The sequence below is a fragment of the Symphalangus syndactylus genome, chromosome 12 (assembly GCF_028878055.3).
Source record: "Symphalangus syndactylus isolate Jambi chromosome 12, NHGRI_mSymSyn1-v2.1_pri, whole genome shotgun sequence".
Classification (NCBI taxonomy): domain Eukaryota; kingdom Metazoa; phylum Chordata; class Mammalia; order Primates; family Hylobatidae; genus Symphalangus; species Symphalangus syndactylus.
Genome location: NC_072441.2, coordinates 115,591,307 through 115,615,852, shown reverse-complemented (window position 1 = coordinate 115,615,852; position 24,546 = coordinate 115,591,307).

The window sequence follows — 24,546 nt, the reverse complement described above, 5'->3', positions numbered from 1 at the left end:
AGAGGGTAATAGTGGAAAAAGGAATGTCTTCAAATATAAACTACACAGAATCATTCGGTGAAACTTTTTCTGATCTGTGCATTCAGCTAACAGAGTTAAACCATATTTTTGATAGAGCAGATCTGAACACTCTTTCTGTAGAAAATGCAACTGGACATTTGGAGCGCTAAGAGCGTAGTAGTGGAAAAAGGAATATATTCAAATATAAACTACACAGAAGCATTCTGTGAAACTTCTTTCTGATCTGAGCATTCAGCTAACAGAGTTAAACCATACTTTTGATTGAGCAGTTTTGAAACACTCTGTCTGTTGAAAATGCAACTGGACATTCGTAGCGCTAAGTGGGTAATAGTGGAAAAAAGAATATGTTCAAATATAAACTACACAGAAGCATTGTATGAAAATTCTTTCTGTTCTGTGCATTCAACTAACAGAGTTGAACCTTACTTTTGATTGAGCCGTTCTGCAACACTCTTTCTGTAGAAACTACAATTGGACATGCTAAGCGCTAAGAGGCCTACATTGGGAAAAAGAATATCTTCAAGTAAAAACTACACAGAAGAATTGTGTGAAACTTCTTTCTGTTCTGTTTGTTCAACTAAAAGAGTTGAACCTTAGTTTTGATTGAGCCGTTCTGAAACACTCTTTCTGTAGAAAATGCAAGTGGAGATTCGGAGCGCTAAGAGGGTAATAGTGGAAAAAGGAATGTCTCCAAATATAAACTACACAGAATCATTCTGTGAAACTTCTTTCTGATCTGTGCATTCAGCTAACAGAGTTAAACCATACTTTTGATTGAGCAGATCTGAACACTCTTTCTGTAGAAAATGCAACTGGACATTTGGAGCGCTAAGAGCGTAGTAGTGGAAAAAGGTATATATTCAAATATACACTACACAGAAGCATTCTGTGAAACTTCTTTCTGATCTGAGCATTCAGCTAACAGAGTTAAACCATACTTTTGATTGAGCAGTTTTGAAACACTCTGTCTGTAGAAAATGCAACTGGACATTCGTAGCGCTAAGTGGGTAATAGTGGAAAAAAGAATATGTTCAAATATAAACTACACAGAAGCATTGTATGAAACTTCTTTCTGTTCTGTGCATTCAACTAACAGAGTTGAACCTTAGTTTTGATTGAGCCGTTCTGAAACACTCTTTCTGTAGAAAATGCAAGTGGAGATTCGGAGCGCTAAGAGGGTAATAGTGGAAAAAGGAATGTCTCCAAATATAAACTACACAGAATCATTCTGTGAAACTTCTTTCTGATCTGTGCATTCAGCTAACAGGGTTAAACCATACTTTTGATTGAGCAGATCTGAACACTCTTTCTGTAGAAAATGCAACTGGACATTTGGAGCGCTAAGAGAGTAGTAGTGGAAAAAGGAATATATTCAAATATAAACTACACAGAAGCATTCTGTGAAACTTCTTTCTGATCTGAGCATTCAGCTAACAGAGTTAAACCATACTTTTGATTGAGCAGTTTTGAAACACTCTGTCTGTAGAAAATGCAACTGGACATTGGTATCGCTAAGTGGGTAATAGTGGAAAAAAGAATATGTTCAAATATAAACTACACAGAAGCATTGTATGAAACTTCTTTCTGTTCTGTGCATTCAACTAACAGAGTTGAACCTTACTTTTGATTGAGCCTTTCTGAAACACTCTTTCTGTAGTAACTGCAATTGGACATTCTGAGCGCTAAGAGGCCTATATTGGGAAAAATAATATCTTCAAATAAAAACTACACAGGAGCATTGTGTGAAACTTATTTCTGATATGTTCATTAAGCTAACAGAGTTAAACCCTACTTTTGATTGCGCAGTTCTGAACACTCTTTCTGTAGAAAATGCAAGTGGACATTCGGAGCGCTAAGTGGGTAATAGTGGAAAAAAGAATATGTTCAAATATAAACTACACAGAAGCATTGTATGAAAATTCTTTCTGTTCTGTGCATTCAACTAACAGAGTTGAACCTTACTTTTGATTGAGCCGTTCTGAAACACTCTTTCTGTAGAAACTACAATTGGACATGCTAAGCGCTAAGAGGCCTACATTGGGAAAAAGAATATCTTCAAGTAAAAACTACACAGAAGAATTGTGTGAAACTTCTTTCTGTTCTGTTTGTTCAACTAAAAGAGTTGAACCTTAGTTTTGATTGAGCCGTTCTGAAACACTCTTTCTGTAGAAAATGCAAGTGGAGATTCGGAGCGCTAAGAGGGTAATAGTGGAAAAAGGAATGTCTCCAAATATAAACTACACAGAATCATTCTGTGAAACTTCTTTCTGATCTGTGCATTCAGCTAACAGAGTTAAACCATACTTTTGATTGAGCAGATCTGAACACTCTTTCTGTAGAAAATGCAACTGGACATTTGGAGCGCTAAGAGCGTAGTAGTGGAAAAAGGTATATATTCAAATATACACTACACAGAAGCATTCTGTGAAACTTCTTTCTGATCTGAGCATTCAGCTAACAGAGTTAAACCATACTTTTGATTGAGCAGTTTTGAAACACTCTGTCTGTAGAAAATGCAACTGGACATTCGTAGCGCTAAGTGGGTAATAGTGGAAAAAAGAATATGTTCAAATATAAACTACACAGAAGCATTGTATGAAACTTCTTTCTGTTCTGTGCATTCAACTAACAGAGTTGAACCTTAGTTTTGATTGAGCCGTTCTGAAACACTCTTTCTGTAGAAACTGCAATTGGACATTCTGAGCGCTAGGAGGCCTATATTGGGAAAAAGAATGTCTACAAATAAAAACTACACAGAAGAATTGTGTGAAACTTCTTTCTGTTCTGTTTGTTCAACTAAAAGAGTTGAATCTTAGTTTTGATTGAGCCGTTCTGAAACACTCTTTCTGTAGAAAATGCAAGTGGAGATTCGGAGCGCTAAGAGGGTAATAGTGGAAAAAGGAATGTCTTCAAATATAAACTACACAGAATCATTCGGTGAAACTTCTTTCTGATCTGTGCATTCAGCTAACAGAGTTAAACCATACTTTTGATTGAGCAGATCTGAACACTCTTTCTGTAGAAAATGCAACTGTACATTTGGAGCGCTAAGAGGGTAGTAGTGGAAAAAGGAATATATTCAAATATAAACTACACAGAAGCATTCTGTGAAACTTCTTTCTGATCTGAGCATTCAGCTAACAGAGTTAAACCATACTTTTGATTGAGCAGTTTTGAAACACTCTGTCTGTAGAAAATGCAACTGGACATTCGTAGCGCTAAGTGGGTAATAGTGGAAAAAAGAATATGTTCAAATATAAACTACACAGAAGCATTGTATGAAACTTCTTTCTGTTCTGTGCATTCAACTAACAGAGTTGAACCTGACTTTTGATTGAGCCTTTCTGAAACACTCTTTCTGTAGAAACTGCAATTGGACATTCTGAGCGCTAAGAGGACTCTATTGGGAAAAATAATATCTTCAAATAAAAACTACACAGAAGCATTGTGTGAAACTTATTTCTGCTATGTTCATTAAGCTAACAGAGTTAAACCATACTTTTGATTGCGCAGTTCTGAACACTCTTTCTGTAGAAAATGCAAGTGGACATTCGGAGCGCTAAGAGGGTAATAGTGGAAAAAGGAATATATTCAAATATAAACTACACAGTAGCATTCTGTGAAAATTCTTTCTGTTCTGTGCATTCAACTAACAGAGTTGAACCTTACTTTTGATTGAGCCGTTCTGAAACACTCTTTCTGTAGAAACTGCAATTGGACATGCTAAGCGCTAAGAGGCCTACATTGGGAAAAAGAATATCTTCAAATAAAAACTACACAGATGCATTCTGCGAAACTTATTTCTGATCTGTAAATTCCGTTAACAGAGATAAAACATATTTTTGATTGAGCAGTTATGAAACACTCTTTTTGTAGAAAATGCAAGTGGAGATTCGGAGCGCTAAGAGGGTAACAGTGGAAAAAATGAATGTCTTCAAATATAAACTACACAGAATCATTCGGTGAAACTTCTTTCTGATCTGTGCATTCAGCTAACAGAGTTAAACCATACTTTTGATTGAGCAGATCTGAACACTCTTTCTGTAGAAAATGCAACTGGACATTTGGAGCACTAAGAGCGTAGTAGTGGAAAAAGGAATATATTCAAATATAAACTACACAGAAGCATTCTGTGAAACTTCTTTCTGATCTGAGTATTCAGCTAACAGAGGTAAACCATACTTTTGATTGAGCAGTTTTGAAACACTCTGTCTGTAGAAAATGCAACTGGACATTCGTAGCACTAAGTGGGTAATAGTGGAAAAAAGAATAAGTTCAAATATAAACTACACAGAAGCATTGTATGAAACTTCTTTCTGTTCTGTGCATTCAACTAACAGAGTTGAACCTTACTTTTGATTGAGCCGTTCTGAAACACTCTTTCTGTAGAAACTGCAATTGGACATTCTGAGCGCTAGGAGGCCTATATTGGGAAAAAGAATGTCTACAAATAAAAACTACACAGAAGAATTGTGTGAAACTTCTTTCTGTTCTGTTTGTTCAACTAAACTAGTTGAACCTTAGTTTTGATTGAGCCGTTCTGAAACACTCTTTCTGTAGGAAATGCAAGTGGAGATTCGGAGCGCTAAGAGGGTAATAGTGGAAAAAGGAATGTCTCCAAATATAAACTACACAGAATCATTCTGTGAAACTTCTTTCTGATCTGTGCATTCAGCTAACAGGGTTAAACCATACTTTTGATTGAGCAGATCTGAACACTCTTTCTGTAGAAAATGCAACTGGACATTTGGAGCGCTAAGAGAGTAGTAGTGGAAAAAGGAATATATTCAAATATAAACTACACAGAAGCATTCTGTGAAACTTCTTTCTGATCTGAGCATTCAGCTAACAGAGTTAAACCATACTTTTGATTGAGCAGTTTTGAAACACTCTGTCTGTAGAAAATGCAACTGGACATTCGTAGCGCTAAGTGGGTAATAGTCGAAAAAAGAATATGTTCAAATATAAACTACACAGAAGCATTGTATGAAACTTCTTTCTGTTCTGTGCATTCAACTAACAGAGTTGAACCTTACTTTTGATTGAGCCTTTCTGAAACACTCTTTCTGTAGTAACTGCAATTGGACATTCTGAGCGCTAAGAGGCATATATTGGGAAAAATAATATCTTCAAATAAAAACTACACAGGAGCATTGTGTGAAACTTATTTCTGATATGTTCATTAAGCTAACAGAGTTAAACCCTACTTTTGATTGCGCAGTTCTGAACACTCTTTCTGTAGAAAATGCAAGTGGACATTCGGAGCGCTAAGTGGGTAATAGTGGAAAAAAGAATATGTTCAAATATAAACTACACAGAAGCATTGTATGAAAATTCTTTCTGTTCTGTGCATTCAACTAACAGAGTTGAACCTTACTTTTGATTGAGCCGTTCTGAAACACTCTTTCTGTAGAAACTACAATTGGACATGCTAAGCGCTAAGAGGCCTACATTGGGAAAAAGAATATCTTCAAGTAAAAACTACACAGAAGAATTGTGTGAAACTTCTTTCTGTTCTGTTTGTTCAACTAAAAGAGTTGAACCTTAGTTTTGATTGAGCCGTTCTGAAACACTCTTTCTGTAGAAAATGCAAGTGGAGATTCGGAGCGCTAAGAGGGTAATAGTGGAAAAAGGAATGTCTCCAAATATAAACTACACAGAATCATTCTGTGAAACTTCTTTCTGATCTGTGCATTCAGCTAACAGAGTTAAACCATACTTTTGATTGAGCAGATCTGAACACTCTTTCTGTAGAAAATGCAACTGGACATTTGGAGCGCTAAGAGCGTAGTAGTGGAAAAAGGTATATATTCAAATATACACTACACAGAAGCATTCTGTGAAACTTCTTTCTGATCTGAGCATTCAGCTAACAGAGTTAAACCATACTTTTGATTGAGCAGTTTTGAAACACTCTGTCTGTAGAAAATGCAACTGGACATTCGTAGCGCTAAGTGGGTAATAGTGGAAAAAAGAATATGTTCAAATATAAACTACACAGAAGCATTGTATGAAACTTCTTTCTGTTCTGTGCATTCAACTAACAGAGTTGAACCTTAGTTTTGATTGAGCCGTTCTGAAACACTCTTTCTGTAGAAACTGCAATTGGACATTCTGAGCGCTAGGAGGCCTATATTGGGAAAAAGAATGTCTACAAATAAAAACTACACAGAAGAATTGTGTGAAACTTCTTTCTGTTCTGTTTGTTCAACTAAAAGAGTTGAATCTTAGTTTTGATTGAGCCGTTCTGAAACACTCTTTCTGTAGAAAATGCAAGTGGAGATTCGGAGCGCTAAGAGGGTAATAGTGGAAAAAGGAATGTCTTCAAATATAAACTACACAGAATCATTCGGTGAAACTTCTTTCTGATCTGTGCATTCAGCTAACAGAGTTAAACCATACTTTTGATTGAGCAGATCTGAACACTCTTTCTGTAGAAAATGCAACTGTACATTTGGAGCGCTAAGAGGGTAGTAGTGGAAAAAGGAATATATTCAAATATAAACTACACAGAAGCATTCTGTGAAACTTCTTTCTGATCTGAGCATTCAGCTAACAGAGTTAAACCATACTTTTGATTGAGCAGTTTTGAAACACTCTGTCTGTAGAAAATGCAACTGGACATTCGTAGCGCTAAGTGGGTAATAGTGGAAAAAAGAATATGTTCAAATATAAACTACACAGAAGCATTGTATGAAACTTCTTTCTGTTCTGTGCATTCAACTAACAGAGTTGAACCTGACTTTTGATTGAGCCTTTCTGAAACACTCTTTCTGTAGAAACTGCAATTGGACATTCTGAGCGCTAAGAGGACTCTATTGGGAAAAATAATATCTTCAAATAAAAACTACACAGAAGCATTGTGTGAAACTTATTTCTGCTATGTTCATTAAGCTAACAGAGTTAAACCATACTTTTGATTGCGCAGTTCTGAACACTCTTTCTGTAGAAAATGCAAGTGGACATTCGGAGCGCTAAGAGGGTAATAGTGGAAAAAGGAATATATTCAAATATAAACTACACAGTAGCATTCTGTGAAAATTCTTTCTGTTCTGTGCATTCAACTAACAGAGTTGAACCTTACTTTTGATTGAGCCGTTCTGAAACACTCTTTCTGTAGAAACTGCAATTGGACATGCTAAGCGCTAAGAGGCCTACATTGGGAAAAAGAATATCTTCAAATAAAAACTACACAGATGCATTCTGCGAAACTTATTTCTGATCTGTAAATTCCGTTAACAGAGATAAAACATATTTTTGATTGAGCAGTTATGAAACACTCTTTTTGTAGAAAATGCAAGTGGAGATTCGGAGCGCTAAGAGGGTAACAGTGGAAAAAATGAATGTCTTCAAATATAAACTACACAGAATCATTCGGTGAAACTTCTTTCTGATCTGTGCATTCAGCTAACAGAGTTAAACCATACTTTTGATTGAGCAGATCTGAACACTCTTTCTGTAGAAAATGCAACTGGACATTTGGAGCACTAAGAGCGTAGTAGTGCAAAAAGGAATATATTCAAATATAAACTACACAGAAGCATTCTGTGAAACTTCTTTCTGATCTGAGTATTCAGCTAACAGAGGTAAACCATACTTTTGATTGAGCAGTTTTGAAACACTCTGTCTGTAGAAAATGCAACTGGACATTCGTAGCACTAAGTGGGTAATAGTGGAAAAAAGAATAAGTTCAAATATAAACTACACAGAAGCATTGTATGAAACTTCTTTCTGTTCTGTGCATTCAACTAACAGAGTTGAACCTTACTTTTGATTGAGCCGTTCTGAAACACTCTTTCTGTAGAAACTGCAATTGGACATTCTGAGCGCTAGGAGGCCTATATTGGGAAAAAGAATGTCTACAAATAAAAACTACACAGAAGAATTGTGTGAAACTTCTTTCTGTTCTGTTTGTTCAACTAAACTAGTTGAACCTTAGTTTTGATTGAGCCGTTCTGAAACACTCTTTCTGTAGGAAATGCAAGTGGAGATTCGGAGCGCTAAGAGGGTAATAGTGGAAAAAGGAATGTCTCCAAATATAAACTACACAGAATCATTCTGTGAAACTTCTTTCTGATCTGTGCATTCAGCTAACAGGGTTAAACCATACTTTTGATTGAGCAGATCTGAACACTCTTTCTGTAGAAAATGCAACTGGACATTTGGAGCGCTAAGAGAGTAGTAGTGGAAAAAGGAATATATTCAAATATAAACTACACAGAAGCATTCTGTGAAACTTCTTTCTGATCTGAGCATTCAGCTAACAGAGTTAAACCATACTTTTGATTGAGCAGTTTTGAAACACTCTGTCTGTAGAAAATGCAACTGGACATTCGTAGCGCTAAGTGGGTAATAGTCGAAAAAAGAATATGTTCAAATATAAACTACACAGAAGCATTGTATGAAACTTCTTTCTGTTCTGTGCATTCAACTAACAGAGTTGAACCTTACTTTTGATTGAGCCTTTCTGAAACACTCTTTCTGTAGTAACTGCAATTGGACATTCTGAGCGCTAAGAGGCCTATATTGGGAAAAATAATATCTTCAAATAAAAACTAAACAGAAGCATTGTGTGAAACTTATTTCTGATATGTTCATTAAGCTAACAGAGTTAAACCATACTTTTGATTGCGCAGTCCTGAACACTCTTTCTGTAGAAAATGCAAGTGGACATTCGGAGCGCTAAGAGGGTAATAGTGGAAAAAGGAATATATTCAAATATAAACTACACAGTAGCATTCTGTGGAAATTCTTTCTGTTCTGTGCATTCAACTAACAGAGTTGAACCTTACTTTTGATTGAGCCGTTCTGAAACACTCTTTCTGTAGAAACTGCAATTGGACATGCTAAGCGCTAAGAGGCCTACATTGGGAAAAAGAATATCTTCAAATAAAAACTACACAGATGCATTCTGTGAAACTTATTTCTGATCTGTAAATTCAGTTATCAGAGATAAAACATATTTTTGATTGAGCAGTTATGAAACACTCTTTTTGTAGAAAATGCAAGTGGAGATTCGGAGCGCTAAGAGGCTAATAGTGGAAAAAGGAATGTCTTCAAATATAAACTACACAGAATCATTCGGTGAAACTTCTTTCTTATCTGTGCATTCAGCTAACAGAGGTAAACCATATTTTTGATAGAGCAGATCTGAACACTCTTTCTGTAGAAAATGCAACTGGACATTTGGAGCGCTAAGAGCGTAGTAGTGGAAAAAGGAATATATTCAAATATAAACTACACAGAAGCATTCTGTGAAACTTCTTTCTGATCTGAGCATTCAGCTAACAGAGTTAAACCATACTTTTGATGGAGCAGTTTTGAAACACTCTGTCTGTAGAAAATGAAACTGGATATTCGTAGCGCTAAGTGGGTAATAGTGGAAAAAAGAATATGTTCAGATATAAACTACACAGAAGGATTGTATGAAAATTCTTTCTGTTCTCTGCATTCAACTAACAGAGTTGAACCTTACTTTTGATTGAGCCGTTCTGAAACACTCTTTCTGTAGAAACTACAATTGGACATGCTAAGCGCTAAGAGGCCTACATTGGGAAAAAGAATATCTTCAAGTAAAAACTACACAGAAGAATTGTGTGAAACTTCTTTCTGTTCTGTTTGTTCAACTAAAAGAGTTGAACCTTAGTTTTGATTGAGCCGTTCTGAAACACTCTTTCTGTAGAAAATGCAAGTGGAGATTCGGAGCGCTAAGAGGGTAATAGTGGAAAAAGGAATGTCTCCAAATATAAACTACACAGAATCATTCTGTGAAACTTCTTTCTGATCTGTGCATTCAGCTAACAGAGTTAAACCATACTTTTGATTGAGCAGATCTGAACACTCTTTCTGTAGAAAATGCAACTGGACATTTGGAGCGCTAAGAGCGTAGTAGTGGAAAAAGGAATATATTCAAATATACACTACACAGAAGCATTCTGTGAAACTTCTTTCTGATCTGAGCATTCAGCTAACAGAGTTAAACCATACTTTTGATTGAGCAGTTTTGAAACACTCTGTCTGTAGAAAATGCAACTGGACATTCGTAGCGCTAAGTGGGTAATAGTGGAAAAAAGAATATGTTCAAATATAAACTACACAGAAGCATTGTATGAAACTTCTTTCTGTTCTGTGCATTCAACTAACAGAGTTGAACCTTACTTTTGATTGAGCCGTTCTGAAACACTCTTTCTGTAGAAACTGCAATTGGACATTCTGAGCGCTAGGAGGCCTATATTGGGAAAAAGAATGTCTACAAATAAAAACTACACAGAAGAATTGTGTGAAACTTCTTTCTGTTCTGTTTGTTCAACTAAAAGAGTTGAATCTTAGTTTTGATTGAGCCGTTCTGAAACACTCTTTCTGTAGAAAATGCAAGTGGAGATTCGGAGCGCTAAGAGGGTAATAGTGGAAAAAGGAATGTCTCCAAATATAAACTACACAGAATCATTCTGTGAAACTTCTTTCTGATCTGTGCTTTCAGCTAACAGAGTTAAACCATACTTTTGATTGAGCAGATCTGAACACTCCTTCTGTAGAAAATGCAACTGGACATTTGGAGCGCTAAGAGAGTAGTAGTGGAAAAAGGAATATATTCAAATATAAACTACACAGAAGCATTCTGTGAAACTTCTTTCTGATCTGAGCATTCAGCTAACAGAGTTAAACCATACTTTTGATTGAGCAGTTTTGAAACACTCTGTCTGTAGAAAATGCAACTGGACATTCGTAGTGCTAAGTGGGTAATAGTGGAAAAAAGGATATGTTCAAATATAAACTACACAGAAGCATTGTATGAAACTTCTTTCTGTTCTGTGCATTCAACTAACAGAGTTGAACCTTACTTTTGATTGAGCCTTTCTGAAACACTGTTTCTTTAGAAACTGCAATTGGACATTCTGAGCGCTAAGAGGCCTCTATTGGGAAAAATAATATCTTCAAATAAAAACTACACAGAAGCATTGTGTGAAACTTATTTCTGATATGTTCATTAAGCTAACAGAGTTAAACCATACTTTTGATTGCGCAGTTCTGAACACTCTTTCTGTAGAAAATGCAAGTGGACATTCGGAGCGCTAAGAGGGTAATAGTGGAAAAAGGAATATATTCAAATATAAACTACACAGTAGAATTCTGTGAAAATTCTTTCTGTTCTGTGCACTCAACTAACAGAGTTGAACCTTACTTTTGATTGAGCCGTTCTGAAACACTCTTTCTGTAGAAACTGCAATTGGACATGCTAAGCGCTAAGAGGCCTACATTGGGAAAAAGAATATCTTCAAATAAAAACTACACAGATGCATTCTGTGAAACTTATTTCTGATCTGTAAATTCAGTTAACAGAGATAAAACATATTTTTGATTGAGCAGTTATGAAACACACTTTTTGTAGAAAATGCAAGTGGAGATTCGGAGCGCTAAGAGGGTAATAGTGGAAAAAGGAATGTCTTCAAATATAAACTACACAGAATCATTCGGTGAAACTTCTTTCTGATCTGTGCATTCAGCTAACAGAGTTAAACCATACTTTTGATTGAGCAGATCTGAACACTCTTTCTGTAGAAAATGCAACTGGACATTTGGAGCGCTAAGAGGGTAGTAGTGGAAAAAGGAATATATTCAAATATAAACTACACAGAAGCATTCTGTGAAACTTCTTTCTGATCTGAGCATTCAGCTAACAGAGTTAAACCATACTTTTGATTGAGCAGTTTTGAAACACTCTGTCTGTAGAAAATGCAACTGGACATTCGTAGCGCTAAGTGGGTAATAGTGGAAAAAAGAATATGTTCAAATATAAACTACACAGAAGCATTGTATGAAACTTCTTTCTGTTCGGTGCATTCAACTAACAGAGTTGAACCTTACTTTTGATTGAACATTTCTGAAACACTCTTTCTGTAGAAACTGCAATTGGACATTCTGAGCACTAAGAGGCCTCTATTGGGAAAAATAATATCTTCAAATAAAAACTACACAGAAGCATTGTGTGAAACTTATTTCTGATATGTTCATTAAGCTAACAGAGTTAAACCATACTTTTGATTGCGCAGTTCTGAACACTCTTTCTGTAGAAAATGCAAGTGGACATTCGGAGCGCTAAGAGGGTAATAGTGGAAAAAGGAATATATTCAAATATAAACTACACAGTAGCATTCTGTGAAAATTCTTTCTGTTCTGTGCATTCAACTAACAGAGTTGAACCTTACTTTTGATTGAGCCGTTCTGAAACACTCTTTCTGTAGAAACTGCAATTGGACATGCTAAGCGCTAAGAGGCCTACATTGGGAAAAAGAATATCTTCAAATAAAAACTACACAGATGCATTCTGCGAAACTTATTTCTGATCTGTAAATTCAGTTAACAGAGGTAAAACATATTTTTGATTGAGCAGTTATGAAACACTCTTTTTGTAGAAAATGCAAGTGGAGATTCGGAGCGCTAAGAGGGTAATAGTGGAAAAAGGAATGTCTTCAAATATAAACTACACAGAATCATTCGGTGAAACTTCTTTCTGATCTGTGCATTCAGCTAACAGAGTTAAACCATAGTTTTGATTGAGCAGATCTGAACACTCTTTCTGTAGAAAATGCAACTGGACATTTGGAGCGCTAAGAGCGTAGTAGTGGAAAAAGGAATATATTCAAATATAAACTACACAGAAGCATTCTGTGAAACTTCTTTCTGATCTGAGCATTCAGCTAACAGGGTTAAACCATACTTTTGATTGAGCAGTTTTGAAACACTCTGTCTGTAGAAAATGCAACTGGACATTCGTAGCGCTAAGTGGGTAATAGTGGAAAAAAGAATATGTTCAAATATAAACTACACAGAAGCATTGTATGAAAATTCTTTCTGTTCTGTGCATTCAACTAACAGAGTTGAACCTTACTTTTGATTGAGCCGTTCTGAAACACTCTTTCTGTAGAAACTGCAATTGGACATTCTGAGCGCTAGGAGGCCTATATTGGGAAAAAGAATGTCTACAAATAAAAACTACACAGAAGAATTGTGTGAAACTTCTTTCTGTTCTGTTTGTTCAACTAAACTAGTTGAACCTTAGTTTTGATTGAGCCGTTCTGAAACACTCTTTCTGTAGAAAATGCAAGTGGAGATTCGGAGCGCTAAGAGGGTAATAGTGGAAAAAGGAATGTCTCCAAATATAAACTACACAGAATCATTCTGTGAAACTTCTTTCTGATCTGTGCATTCAGCTAACAGGGTTAAACCATACTTTTGATTGAGCAGATCTGAACACTCTTTCTGTAGAAAATGCAACTGGACATTTGGAGCGCTAAGAGAGTAGTAGTGGAAAAAGGAATATATTCAAATATAAACTACACAGAAGCATTCTGTGAAACTTCTTTCTGATCTGAGCATTCAGCTAACAGAGTTAAACCATACTTTTGATTGAGCAGTTTTGAAACACTCTGTCTGTAGAAAATGCAACTGGACATTGGTAGCGCTAAGTGGGTAATAGTGGAAAAAAGAATATGTTCAAATATAAACTACACAGAAGCATTGTATGAAACTTCTTTCTGTTCTGTGCATTCAACTAACAGAGTTGAACCTTACTTTTGATTGAGCCTTTCTGAAACACTCTTTCTGTAGTAACTGCAATTGGACATTCTGAGCGCTAAGAGGCCTATATTGGGAAAAATAATATCTTCAAATAAAAACTACACAGGAGCATTGTGTGAAACTTATTTCTGATATGTTCATTAAGCTAACAGAGTTAAACCCTACTTTTGATTGCGCAGTTCTGAACACTCTTTCTGTAGAAAATGCAAGTGGACATTCGGAGCGCTAAGAGGGTAATAGTGGAAAAAGGAATATATTCAAATATAAACTACACAGTAGCATTCTGTGAAAATTCTTTCTGTTCTGTGCATTCAACTAACAGAGTTGAGCCTTACTTTTGATTGAGCCGTTCTGAAACACTCTTTCTGTAGAAACTGCAATTGGACATGCTAAGCGCTAAGAGGCCTACATTGGGAAAAAGAATATCTTCAAATAAAAACAACACAGATGCATTCTGTGAAACTTATTTCTGATCTGTAAATTCAGTTAACAGAGATAAAACATATTTTTGATTGAGCAGTTATGAAACACTCTTTTTGTAGAAAATGCAAGTGGAGATTCCGAGCGCTAAGAGGGTAATAGTGGAAAAAGGAATGTCTTCAAATATAAACTACACAGAATCATTCGGTGAAACTTTTTCTGATCTGTGCATTCAGCTAACAGAGTTAAACCATATTTTTGATAGAGCAGATCTGAACACTCTTTCTGTAGAAAATGCAACTGGACATTTGGAGCGCTAAGAGCGTAGTAGTGGAAAAAGGAATATATTCAAATATAAACTACACAGAAGCATTCTGTGAAACTTCTTTCTGATCTGAGCATTCAGCTAACAGAGTTAAACCATACTTTTGATTGAGCAGTTTTGAAACACTCTGTCTGTTGAAAATGCAACTGGACATTCGTAGCGCTAAGTGGGTAATAGTGGAAAAAAGAATATGTTCAAATATAAACTACACAGAAGCATTGTATGAAAATTCTTTCTGTTCTGTGCATTCAACTAACAGAGTTGAACCTTACTTTTGATTGAGCCGTTCTGAAACACTCTTTCTGTAGAAACTACAATTGGACATGCTAAGCGCTAAGAGGCCTACATTGGGAAAAAGAATATCTTCAAGTAAAAACTACACAGAAGAATTGTGTGAAACTTCTTTCTGTTCTGTTTGTTCAACTAAAAGAGTTGAACCTTAGTTTTGATTGAGCCGTTCTGAAACACTCTTTCTGTAGAAAATGCAAGTGGAGATTCGGAGCGCTAAGAGGGTAATAGTGGAAAAAGGAATGTCTCCAAATATAAACTACACAGAATCATTCTGTGAAACTTCTTTCTGATCTGTGCATTCAGCTAACAGAGTTAAACCATACTTTTGATTGAGCAGATCTGAACACTCTTTCTGTAGAAAATGCAACTGGACATTTGGAGCGCTAAGAGCGTAGTAGTGGAAAAAGGTATATATTCAAATATACACTACACAGAAGCATTCTGTGAAACTTCTTTCTGATCTGAGCATTCAGCTAACAGAGTTAAACCATACTTTTGATTGAGCAGTTTTGAAACACTCTGTCTGTAGAAAATGCAACTGGACATTCGTAGCGCTAAGTGGGTAATAGTGGAAAAAAGAATATGTTCAAATATAAACTACACAGAAGCATTGTATGAAACTTCTTTCTGTTCTGTGCATTCAACTAACAGAGTTGAACCTTAGTTTTGATTGAGCCGTTCTGAAACACTCTTTCTGTAGAAAATGCAAGTGGAGATTCGGAGCGCTAAGAGGGTAATAGTGGAAAAAGGAATGTCTCCAAATATAAACTACACAGAATCATTCTGTGAAACTTCTTTCTGATCTGTGCATTCAGCTAACAGGGTTAAACCATACTTTTGATTGAGCAGATCTGAACACTCTTTCTGTAGAAAATGCAACTGGACATTTGGAGCGCTAAGAGAGTAGTAGTGGAAAAAGGAATATATTCAAATATAAACTACACAGAAGCATTCTGTGAAACTTCTTTCTGATCTGAGCATTCAGCTAACAGAGTTAAACCATACTTTTGATTGAGCAGTTTTGAAACACTCTGTCTGTAGAAAATGCAACTGGACATTGGTATCGCTAAGTGGGTAATAGTGGAAAAAAGAATATGTTCAAATATAAACTACACAGAAGCATTGTATGAAACTTCTTTCTGTTCTGTGCATTAAACTAACAGAGTTGAACCTTACTTTTGATTGAGCCTTTCTGAAACACTCTTTCTGTAGTAACTGCAATTGGACATTCTGAGCGCTAAGAGGCCTATATTGGGAAAAATAATATCTTCAAATAAAAACTACACAGGAGCATTGTGTGAAACTTATTTCTGATATGTTCATTAAGCTAACAGAGTTAAACCCTACTTTTGATTGCGCAGTTCTGAACACTCTTTCTGTAGAAAATGCAAGTGGACATTCGGAGCGCTAAGTGGGTAATAGTGGAAAAAAGAATATGTTCAAATATAAACTACACAGAAGCATTGTATGAAAATTCTTTCTGTTCTGTGCATTCAACTAACAGAGTTGAACCTTACTTTTGATTGAGCCGTTCTGAAACACTCTTTCTGTAGAAACTACAATTGGACATGCTAAGCGCTAAGAGGCCTACATTGGGAAAAAGAATATCTTCAAGTAAAAACTACACAGAAGAATTGTGTGAAACTTCTTTCTGTTCTGTTTGTTCAACTAAAAGAGTTGAACCTTAGTTTTGATTGAGCCGTTCTGAAACACTCTTTCTGTAGAAAATGCAAGTGGAGATTCGGAGCGCTAAGAGGGTAATAGTGGAAAAAGGAATGTCTCCAAATATAAACTACACAGAATCATTCTGTGAAACTTCTTTCTGATCTGTGCATTCAGCTAACAGAGTTAAACCATACTTTTGATTGAGCAGATCTGAACACTCTTTCTGTAGAAAATGCAACTGGACATTTGGAGCGCTAAGAGCGTAGTAGTGGAAAAAGGTATATATTCAAATATACACTACACAGAAGCATTCTGTGAAACTTCTTTCTGATCTGAGCATTCAGCTAACAGAGTTAAACCATACTTTTGATTGAGCAGTTTTGAAACACTCTGTCTGTAGAAAATGCAACTGGACATTCGTAGCGCTAAGTGGGTAATAGTGGAAAAAAGAATATGTTCAAATATAAACTACACAGAAGCATTGTATGAAACTTCTTTCTGTTCTGTGCATTCAACTAACAGAGTTGAACCTTAGTTTTGATTGAGCCGTTCTGAAACACTCTTTCTGTAGAAACTGCAATTGGACATTCTGAGCGCTAGGAGGCCTATATTGGGAAAAAGAATGTCTACAAATAAAAACTACACAGAAGAATTGTGTGAAACTTCTTTCTGTTCTGTTTGTTCAACTAAAAGGGTTGAATCTTAGTTTTGATTGAGCCGTTCTGAAACACTCTTTCTGTAGAAAATGCAAGTGGAGATTCGGAGCGCTAAGAGGGTAATAGTGGAAAAAGGAATGTCTTCAAATATAAACTACACAGAATCATTCGGTGGAACTTCTTTCTGATCTGTGCATTCAGCTAACAGAGTTAAACCATACTTTTGATTGAGCAGATCTGAACACTCTTTCTGTAGAAAATGCAACTGTACATTTGGAGCGCTAAGAGGGTAGTAGTGGAAAAAGGAATATATTCAAATATAAACTACACAGAAGCATTCTGTGAAACTTCTTTCTGATCTGAGCATTCAGCTAACAGAGTTAAACCATACTTTTGATTGAGCAGTTTTGAAACACTCTGTCTGTAGAAAATGCAACTGGACATTCGTAGCGCTAAGTGGGTAATAGTGGAAAAAAGAATATGTTCAAATATAAACTACACAGAAGCATTGTATGAAACTTCTTTCTGTTCTGTGCATTCAACTAACAGAGTTGAACCTGACTTTTGATTGAGCCTTTCTGAAACACTCTTTCTGTAGAAACTGCAATTGGACATTCTGAGCGCTAAGAGGACTCTATTGGGAAAAATAATATCTTCAAATAAAAACTACACAGAAGCATTGTGTGAAACTTATTTCTGCTATGTTCATTAAGCTAACAGAGTTAAACCATACTTTTGATTGCGCAGTTCTGAACACTCTTTCTGTAGAAAATGCAAGTGGACATTCGGAGCGCTAAGAGGGTAATAGTGGAAAAAGGAATATATTCAAATATAAACTACACAGTAGCATTCTGTGAAAATTCTTTCTGTTCTGTGCATTCAACTAACAGAGTTGAACCTTACTTTTGATTGAGCCGTTCTGAAACACTCTTTCTGTAGAAACTGCAATTGGACATGCTAAGCGCTAAGAGGCCTACATTGGGAAAAAGAATATCTTCAAATAAAAACTACACAGATGCATTCTGCGAAACTTATTTCTGATCTGTAAATTCCGTTAACAGAGATAAAACATATTTTTGATTGAGCAGTTATGAAACACTCTTTTTGTAGAAAATGCAAGTGGAGATTCGGAGCGCTAAGAGGGTAACAGTGGAAAAAATGAATGTCTTCAAATATAAACTACACAGAATCATTCGGTGAAACTTCTTTCTGATCTGTGCATTCAGCTAACAGAGTTAAACCATACTTTTGATTGAGCAGATCTGAACACTCTTTCTGTAGAAAATGCAACTGGACATTTGGAGCGCTAAGAGGGTAGTAGTGGAAAAAGGAATATATTCAAATATAAACTACACAGAAGCATTCTGTGAAACTTCTTTCTGATCTGAGTATTCAGCTAACAGAGGTAAACCATACTTTTGATTGAGCAGTTTTGAAACACTCTGTCTGTAGAAAATGCAACTGGACATTCGTAGCACTAAGTGGGTAATAGTGGAAAAAAGAATAAGTTCAAATATAAACTACACAGAAGCATTGTATGAAACTTCTTTCTGTTCTGTGCATTCAACTAACAGAGTTGAACCTTACTTTTGATTGAGCCGTTCTGAAACACTCTTTCTGTAGAAACTGCAATTGGACATTCTGAGCGCTAGGAGGCCTATATTGGGAAAAAGAATGTCTACAAATAAAAACTACACAGAAGAATTGTGTGAAACTTCTTTCTGTTCTGTTTGTTCAACTAAACTAGTTGAACCTTAGTTTTGATTGAGCCGTTCTGAAACACTCTTTCTGTAGGAAATGCAAGTGGGGATTCGGAGCGCTAAGAGGGTAATAGTGGAAAAAGGAATGTCTCCAAATATAAACTACACAGAATCATTCTGTGAAACTTCTTTCTGATCTGTGCATTCAGCTAACAGGGTTAAACCATACTTTTGATTGAGCAGATCTGAACACTCTTTCTGTAGAAAATGCAACTGGACATTTGGAGCGCTAAGAGAGTAGTAGTGGAAAAAGGAATATATTCAAATATAAACTACACAGAAGCATTCTGTGAAACTTCTTTCTGATCTGAGCATTCAGCTAACAGAGTTAAACCATACTTTTGATTGAGCAGTTTTGAAACACTCTGTCTGTAGAAAATGCAACTGGACATTCGTAGCGCTAAGTGGGTAATAGTCGAAAAAAGAATATGTTCAAATATAAACTACACAGAAGCATTGTATGAAACTTCTTTCTGTTCTGTGCATTCAACTAACAGAGTTGAACCTTACTTTTGATTGAGCCTTTCTGAAACACTCTTTCTGTAGTAACTGCAATTGGACATTCTGAGCGCTAAGAGGCCTATATTGGGAAAAATAATATCTTCAAATAAAAACTAAACAGAAGCATTGTGTGAAACTTATTTCTGATATGTTCATTAAGCTAACAGAGTTAAACCATACTTTTGATTGCGCAGTCCTGAACACTCTTTCTGTAGAAAATGCAAGTGGACATTCGGAGCGCTAAGAGGGTAATAGTGGAAAAAGGAATATATTCAAATATAAACTACACAGTAGCATTCTGTGGAAATTCTTTCTGTTCTGTGCATTCAACTAACAGAGTTGAACCTTACTTTTGATTGAGCCGTTCTGAAACACTCTTTCTGTAGAAACTGCAATTGGACATGCTAAGCGCTAAGAGGCCTACATTGGGAAAAAGAATATCTTCAAATAAAAACTACACAGATGCATTCTGTGAAACTTATTTCTGATCTGTAAATTCAGTTATCAGAGATAAAACATATTTTTGATTGAGCAGTTATGAAACACTCTTTTTGTAGAAAATGCAAGTGGAGATTCGGAGCGCTAAGAGGCTAATAGTGGAAAAAGGAATGTCTTCAAATATAAACTACACAGAATCATTCGGTGAAACTTCTTTCTTATCTGTGCATTCAGCTAACAGAGGTAAACCATATTTTTGATAGAGCAGATCTGAACACTCTTTCTGTAGAAAATGCAACTGGACATTTGGAGCGCTAAGAGCGTAGTAGTGGAAAAAGGAATATATTCAAATATAAACTACACAGAAGCATTCTGTGAAACTTCTTTCTGATCTGAGCATTCAGCTAACAGAGTTAAACCATACTTTTGATGGAGCAGTTTTGAAACACTCTGTCTGTAGAAAATGAAACTGGATATTCGTAGCGCTAAGTGGGTAATAGTGGAAAAAAGAATATGTTCAGATATAAACTACACAGAAGGATTGTATGAAAATTCTTTCTGTTCTCTGCATTCAACTAACAGAGTTGAACCTTACTTTTGATTGAGCCGTTCTGAAACACTCTTTCTGTAGAAACTACAATTGGACATGCTAAGCGCTAAGAGGCCTACATTGGGAAAAAGAATATCTTCAAGTAAAAACTACACAGAAGAATTGTGTGAAACTTCTTTCTGTTCTGTTTGTTCAACTAAAAGAGTTGAACCTTAGTTTTGATTGAGCCGTTCTGAAACACTCTTTCTGTAGAAAATGCAAGTGGAGATTCGGAGCGCTAAGAGGGTAATAGTGGAAAAAGGAATGTCTCCAAATATAAACTACACAGAATCATTCTGTGAAACTTCTTTCTGATCTGTGCATTCAGCTAACAGAGTTAAACCATACTTTTGATTGAGCAGATCTGAACACTCTTTCTGTAGAAAATGCAACTGGACATTTGGAGCGCTAAGAGCGTAGTAGTGGAAAAAGGAATATATTCAAATATACACTACACAGAAGCATTCTGTGAAACTTCTTTCTGATCTGAGCATTCAGCTAACAGAGTTAAACCATACTTTTGATTGAGCAGTTTTGAAACACTCTGTCTGTAGAAAATGCAACTGGACATTCGTAGCGCTAAGTGGGTAATAGTGGAAAAAAGAATATGTTCAAATATAAACTACACAGAAGCATTGTATGAAACTTCTTTCTGTTCTGTGCATTCAACTAACAGAGTTGAACCTTACTTTTGATTGAGCCGTTCTGAAACACTCTTTCTGTAGAAACTGCAATTGGACATTCTGAGCGCTAGGAGGCCTATATTGGGAAAAAGAATGTCTACAAATAAAAACTACACAGAAGAATTGTGTGAAACTTCTTTCTGTTCTGTTTGTTCAACTAAAAGAGTTGAATCTTAGTTTTGATTGAGCCGTTCTGAAACACTCTTTCTGTAGAAAATGCAAGTGGAGATTCGGAGCGCTAAGAGGGTAATAGTGGAAAAAGGAATGTCTCCAAATATAAACTACACAGAATCATTCTGTGAAACTTCTTTCTGATCTGTGCTTTCAGCTAACAGAGTTAAACCATACTTTTGATTGAGCAGATCTGAACACTCCTTCTGTAGAAAATGCAACTGGACATTTGGAGCGCTAAGAGAGTAGTAGTGGAAAAAGGAATATATTCAAATATAAACTACACAGAAGCATTCTGTGAAACTTCTTTCTGATCTGAGCATTCAGCTAACAGAGTTAAACCATACTTTTGATTGAGCAGTTTTGAAACACTCTGTCTGTAGAAAATGCAACTGGACATTCGTAGTGCTAAGTGGGTAATAGTGGAAAAAAGGATATGTTCAAATATAAACTACACAGAAGCATTGTATGAAACTTCTTTCTGTTCTGTGCATTCAACTAACAGAGTTGAACCTTACTTTTGATTGAGCCTTTCTGAAACACTGTTTCTTTAGAAACTGCAATTGGACATTCTGAGCGCTAAGAGGCCTCTATTGGGAAAAATAATATCTTCAAATAAAAACTACACAGAAGCATTGTGTGAAACTTATTTCTGATATGTTCATTAAGCTAACAGAGTTAAACCATACTTTTGATTGCGCAGTTCTGAACACTCTTTCTGTAGAAAATGCAAGTGGACATTCGGAGCGCTAAGAGGGTAATAGTGGAAAAAGGAATATATTCAAATATAAACTACACAGTAGAATTCTGTGAAAATTCTTTCTGTTCTGTGCACTCAACTAACAGAGTTGAACCTTACTTTTGATTGAGCCGTTCTGAAACACTCTTTCTGTAGAAACTGCAATTGGACATGCTAAGCGCTAAGAGGCCTACATTGGGAAAAAGAATATCTTCAAATAAAAACTACACAGATGCATTCTGTGAAACTTATTTCTGATCTGTAAATTCAGTTAACAGAGATAAAACATATTTTTGATTGAGCAGTTATGAAACACTCTTTTTGTAGAAAATGCAAGTGGAGATTCGGAGCGCTAAGAGGGTAATAGTGGAAAAAGGAATGTCTTCAAATATAAACTACACAGAATCATTCGGTGAAACTTCTTTCTGATCTGTGCATTCAGCTAACAGAGTTAAACCATACTTTTGATTGAGCAGATCTGAACACTCTTTCTGTAGAAAATGCAACTGGACATTTGGAGCGCTAAGAGGGTAGTAGTGGAAAAAGGAATATATTCAAATATAAACTACACAGAAGCATTCTGTGAAACTTCTTTCTGATCTGAGCATTCAGCTAACAGAGTTAAACCATACTTTTGATTGAGCAGTTTTGAAACACTCTGTCTGTAGAAAATGCAACTGGACATTCGTAGCGCTAAGTGGGTAATAGTGGAAAAAAGAATATGTTCAAATATAAACTACACAGAAGCATTGTATGAAACTTCTTTCTGTTCGGTGCATTCAACTAACAGAGTTGAACCTTACTTTTCATTGAACATTTCTGAAACACTCTTTCTGTAGAAACTGCAATTGGACATTCTGAGCACTAAGAGGCCTCTATTGGGAAAAATAATATCTTCAAATAAAAACTACACAGAAGCATTGTGTGAAACTTATTTCTGATATGTTCATTAAGCTAACAGAGTTAAACCATACTTTTGATTGCGCAGTTCTGAACACTCTTTCTGTAGAAAATGCAAGTGGACATTCGGAGCGCTAAGAGGGTAATAGTGGAAAAAGGAATATATTCAAATATAAACTACACAGTAGCATTCTGTGAAAATTCTTTCTGTTCTGTGCATTCAACTAACAGAGTTGAACCTTACTTTTGATTGAGCCGTTCTGAAACACTCTTTCTGTAGAAACTGCAATTGGACATGCTAAGCGCTAAGAGGCCTACATTGGGAAAAAGAATATCTTCAAATAAAAACTACACAGATGCATTCTGCGAAACTTATTTCTGATCTGTAAATTCAGTTAACAGAGGTAAAACATATTTTTGATTGAGCAGTTATGAAACACTCTTTTTGTAGAAAATGCAAGTGGAGATTCGGAGCGCTAAGAGGGTAATAGTGGAAAAAGGAATGTCTTCAAATATAAACTACACAGAATCATTCGGTGAAACTTCTTTCTGATCTGTGCATTCAGCTAACAGAGTTAAACCATAGTTTTGATTGAGCAGATCTGAACACTCTTTCTGTAGAAAATGCAACTGGACATTTGGAGCGCTAAGAGCGTAGTAGTGGAAAAAGGAATATATTCAAATATAAACTACACAGAAGCATTCTGTGAAACTTCTTTCTGATCTGAGCATTCAGCTAACAGGGTTAAACCATACTTTTGATTGAGCAGTTTTGAAACACTCTGTCTGTAGAAAATGCAACTGGACATTCGTAGCGCTAAGTGGGTAATAGTGGAAAAAAGAATATGTTCAAATATAAACTACACAGAAGCATTGTATGAAAATTCTTTCTGTTCTGTGCATTCAACTAACAGAGTTGAACCTTACTTTTGATTGAGCCGTTCTGAAACACTCTTTCTGTAGAAACTGCAATTGGACATGCTAAGCACTAAGAGGCCTACATTGGGAAAAAGAATATCTTCAAGTAAAAACTACACAGAAGAATTGTGTGAAACTTCTTTCTGTTCTGTTTGTTCAACTAAAAGAGTTGAACCTTAGTTTTGATTGAGCCGTTCTGAAACACTTTTTCTGTAGAAAATGCAAGTGGAGATTCGGAGCGCTAAGAGGGTAATAGTGGAAAAAGGAATGTCTCCAAATATAAACTACACAGAATCATTCTGTGAAACTTCTTTCTGATCTGTGCATTCAGCTAACAGAGTTAAACCATACTTTCGATTGAGCAGATCTGAACACTCTTTCTGTAGAAAATGCAACTGGACATTTGGAGCGCTAAGAGAGTAGTAGTGGAAAAAGGAATATATTCAAATATAACCTACACAGAAGCATTCTGTGAAACTTCTTTCTGATCTGAGCATTCAGCTAACAGAGTTAAACCATACTTTTGATTGAGCAGTTTTGAAACACTCTGTCTGTAGAAAATGCAACTGGACATTCGTAGCGCTAAGTGGGTAATAGTGGAAAAAAGAATATGTTCAAATATAAACTACACAGAAGCATTGTATGAAACTACTTTCTGTTCTGTGCATTCAACTAACAGAGTTGAACCTTACTTATGATTGAGCCTTTCTGAAACACTCTTTCTGTAGAAACTGCAATTGGACATTCTGAGCGCTAAGAGGCCTCTATTTGGAAAAATAATATCTTCAAATAAAAACTACACAGAAGCATTGTGTGAAACTTATTTCTGATATGTTCATTAAGCTAACAGAGTTAAACCATACTTTTGATTGCGCAGTTCTGAACACTCTT